At 36.3% G+C, this 4,518-nt stretch overlaps 1 long non-coding RNA gene across 2 annotated transcripts; it reads left to right on the top strand.

Moving 5' to 3' along the window:
* The first annotated feature begins 3,317 nt into the window (after positions 1-3,317).
* LOC149254489 (uncharacterized) lies at positions 3,318-4,245 on the top strand. Of its 2 annotated transcripts, none has more exons than XR_016266300.1 (3): positions 3,318-3,740; positions 3,870-3,919; positions 4,153-4,245. It is a non-coding gene; the product is annotated as an uncharacterized LOC149254489 (long non-coding RNA). The 2 variants fall into 2 exon arrangements; XR_016266299.1 differs by having other exon boundaries at positions 4,057-4,233.
* Positions 4,246-4,518: the final 273 nt, after the last annotated feature.

Consider the following 4,518-nt stretch of genomic DNA (forward strand, 5'->3'; position numbering starts at 1 on the left):
AGCATATGCCAATCACTTCTCCCTCGATGTTGTTTTTCGCAGGTGGACTTAGTCATTTAAGGTTTGAATGCCCTTCTATCACAATCTATCAAGTGACCTTATGGTTGAGTTATGGCCCTAATCAGTGTCTTTCACCTCGGTGGCTATTTGGGTAGTATCATTGTTAAAGGAACCTCAGAACAAAGGTTGCAATTGGGGTCTCTAGGTGAGATGGAGAGGGCCTGGTAGAAAGTGTACACTTGCTAGTTTTGGGTGTCCCTCTTAGTATGAACTTGAAACTAGCCTTAGGGCATGCGAATAATTTGAGGAGTGACAAACACATGTGCAGGAAGTGTTCGACAAAGTGTTTATCAAAATGTTTTTTCTCAATTGTCCACGAGTGGTGTGGGGTTGCCTGCAAATTGTTTGACATAACTCCCCAGATAGATTTGGTTCCCAGGTCTGTTTTGAATCCCTCGAGTTGCTTTCGTGAGATGGATCCTTTGTCTCCAAATCCTAAATCCATCTTGCTGAAGATTGGTTTATGGGATTTTGATATCCAAAAAATCTAATTTTTGTTAATACTTTTTTTTTTGGAAAGTCCCTATGCTTCATGGTCAGTGAAGGGATTGTTGTTTCATCGCTTGCAGACACGGTTCATAGGTGACATGTCTCCCTGTAGGGGTGATGAGACTCCTTTTCGAAGGGAAGCAATTAAATTCGAGAATTGAACTCAGAGATTATGGCATCAAGAATGCCTTGATTTCCCTCATTACATGCCTCAGAGGAGGTTCCAGAGGAGGTGGGACATCTTCAACATCAAAACCTTTCCCATTCAAAGATGCCCTTAAGCCATGCTCCTGCTCCTAACCCTCTAAGGCTCTTTAAGGCCAAGCTTTTGTGGTGGAGAACTCAACAGACACCCCAATGCTTCAGATGAATGAGTTTTTTTACTAAGATTAGTGGTTATTTTCCTGTTTAATGGATTCTGGCCTCTGGTGAGTTCCCTTTAGGCGTGGGTTCATCAGAATTGGACCCATAATTTAGATATGCTATTTTGTTCCAAAGGATATTTTGTAGTTGTCTTTAAGGATCTCGAAGACTGACATAGGGTTTTCAACCAAGGGCCCTAGTTCGAGGGCTATGTAGGTCTTCTGATTCAACCATGGTTTCCAGAGTTTAACCTCCTTTCCATGAAGTCTTTGGTTACTCCAGTATAGGTAAGGCTTCCAAACTTACCCCTCAAGTGGATTTGGCCAGACTTCCTCGAAACTATTGGAAACTCAATTGGATGTTTTGTCAAGATAGACAATGAAATATTGGCTAATGGGTTCATCTCATTCGTCTGCATATGTGTGGAATTGGATTTAAGTGAAGGATTACGAGATAAAATCATTCAAAAATGGGATAGAAAGGAATATCTTCAACTTTTCGATTACAAAAACACTACTTTCAGGTGTAGAATTTGTTAGCAGCCCCTACCTCAAAAGGGTTGTCCAACTCCGAGGAGCCAAGAAAACCTAATCATGGATGGTGGGATAAGAAGGCAACATTAAGTGTCAAGAATGTGATAAGCCACAAGAAGGACTATTCTCAGCAGCAGGAGACAACTCTTGAAACCTTGGCTTCTCAAGATCTAGTGCAGACCCCTGTGGATCTGCCTCATCCCTTAATAGAGGAGAATCTCTCGATAAAGGAGAATGAAAAAGTATCAACATTAATCTCGTCCGTAATCAGCGGACATAAGCACTCCCATGAGTTTAAGAAATCAAGTGCTCTATTGAGCCAGTAGTGATGGAGCTTTACATAAAAAATGAGGATATAGACTTATCCCTAGTTGTAGCTGATAACTCTGTAGGCTGGGTTGATGTATGTAGGAGAAAGGGGGGGAATAAAAACCATTGAACAATTTTGGTATGTGACACTAGAAACACTGTAGATGCTCTTTGAAGTTTTTGACTGCCTGACGTAATTTTTTTTAATAATATTTTTTAATTAAAAAAACTTATATATTAATTCTTTTCATAATTAAATTTTAAATATATATTTTTTATTTATTTAATTTTAATAAATTTTTAAACTTTAGCGACTTGAGATCTATTATGAATTAAATACTTTATGAATCGACGAATATGTACATTTATCAACCATTTAATTTATATAACTATCCTAGTTATATATTACTTATAATATTAATGAATATAATAACCTGAAATGTCTAATAAATTAAATGTTTTATTGGCATATATTACTTATAATATTAATTACTATAATAACTTGAGATGTCTAATAAATTAAATGTTTTATGAATTGGTGTCTATTGAAATTTACCAACCATTTCATTTATACAATTATACTAATATTAATGATTATAACAAATTAATTGTATATAAATAAACAAGTTTCTAAATATCTAATATTATATACGTTTTTAAATTATTTTTAATGTATAATTTATAGTTAATATTATTTTAATTTTATATCCTTTTTTTATAGGTGGGAAAATCTGTAATAACTCTTGTGAAACCAAAAATGGGGACAACCATCTCTAATCTGCATTATGCAGGCTGACTCATCACTATTATTCAAGGAAAACCACCCTACTCACTATTATTCAAGGAAAACCACGCCACCTGGAATAACCCGTTGGTGGTCCATAAGGGGCATGCTTTCACTCTTGCCAGATGCCTCTAGGTCTTAGGTGGTTAACATGTCCCATAGGCTATCTTTAACCTTGTGGACGTTAAAATAATTTCTTTCTATTATTCAAGGAAAACCACCCTACTCACTATTATTCAAGGAAAACCACGCCACCTGGAATAACCCGTTGGTGTTCCATAAGGGGCATGCTTTCACTCTTGCCAGATGCCTCTAGGTCTTAGGTGGTTAACATGTCTCATAGGCTATCTTTAACCTTGTAGACCTTAAAATAATTTCTTTCTTTCTTTCTTTCTTCCGTCCAAAAAAACCAAGCTCTTAACCAAACAAACACAATTTGAAGACATACTTTTATATTTTAAAAAAATTAGCGAAAACCATATACATTTATGTAAAAAAAATTATTTAAAAAATTAATAATTATATTAAATTATTTTATATACACTTTATAATTATAAAATATATGTGTATTTCATATTATATTCGAAATTGTATCTCTATTCGATATAAACGTTTGTAACTGCAATTTCGAAGTAATTAAATTTGAAAATAATAACGCGATCATATTGAAAAAAACAATCTGATGTTTAAAATGATTGATGCACAAAATGTGAATATGGCAAAACTTTAATCTACCTGATACCTCTGGCAATCTCTTGTCAAATTTAATGGAAGATCCTTGCTGCATTCAGACAATTATTTGCGATTCAGACCATTTTTAAACTCTGCTCATGACAACTAACTTGCAAGGAAGCACCATGCCGATGTCTATGGGAAATCCCAAGTCACATTGAGCCTTCACCTAAACTGGAAGCAACGACGGAATGGTCTGCGTTAGTCCATTCAAGCAAAGAAGAACGGTCATCGAAAGTTCTGGAGGTTTCATGGTGGCCTCTAGAGAACAAAAGCAGGCAATGACATATTGTGATTTATGGCCCTTGAAGTAATTTGGGATATTTGCATTGGACAATATTGCAGCTGTTTATTTTGTCTACTCATTAATTCAGCAGAAAGATCATAGGTTGCTGCTACAGTCTGAGGAGTAGTCGGTCTTCTCGGGATTCTTTTTATCTGCAGCGTTTACTCCTTGATAATTTGTCAAGGTGCTTTTATTGAATCCAAGAAACCTTGGCTTTTTTCTGGCCCGTCTATAATTGTAAGCGTTTTAAGTTTTTTTGCCCTCTGCGATATCTCAAATCTTTGGTGATCACCTGAAGAGTTGTAACTTGTAGGAACATCCATAGCCATCGTGGGCATTCAAGGACTAGTCTATGGAATTATGGTCAGTATTTGTGTTATTATATCTGGTTTCTTTTGTTCAATAGAGTTCTATGCCTATATTTGTCTCAGTGGTGTATTCCCTTTTTTTTAGACATCCATCTTACCTGCTCCTCTCTCGTTTTAACCATCTCAATACAGTCACATCCCTTGGCGGACTATTTTGTTGGGTAGTATTTCGGCCTCGCATGTGCCCCTCTCCGCCTCGCTTACTTACATTTTCTATCGGTTTTGAAGCTTGCCATTACTGGACCACGGAGGAGAGATCAGAGGGCTAAATTTTCGGCATGAAGAGGTACAGAAACCCAAGAAAATTATTGAGGCTTTGAGGTACATTCCTTGATTTTTTGCCCCTGAATCAAACGTCTCTATCAATTCTCTTGTTAACATGAGAAATTTACTGGCAAGATTCAAGGTTACCTTGGCTTGCAAGTTTCATACCACAAATCACTTGTTTCTTTGGCAGTTTATCCATACCTGTGTGCTTGTGTGTGTTTATTAGCACGCTTGTTGCACTGGAAATGACAAAGTATCTGGTAGGTCATGTATTAATTCATCTACTTCACCAGCAATATTCACTGATATACTCTTTCTTCTTTGTTA

This window comes from Pinus tabuliformis, chromosome 7, assembly GCF_031772625.1.
Source record: "Pinus tabuliformis cultivar Carrire ecotype Pingquan chromosome 7, CPIR1, whole genome shotgun sequence".
Taxonomy (NCBI): Eukaryota; Viridiplantae; Streptophyta; class Pinopsida; order Pinales; family Pinaceae; genus Pinus; species Pinus tabuliformis.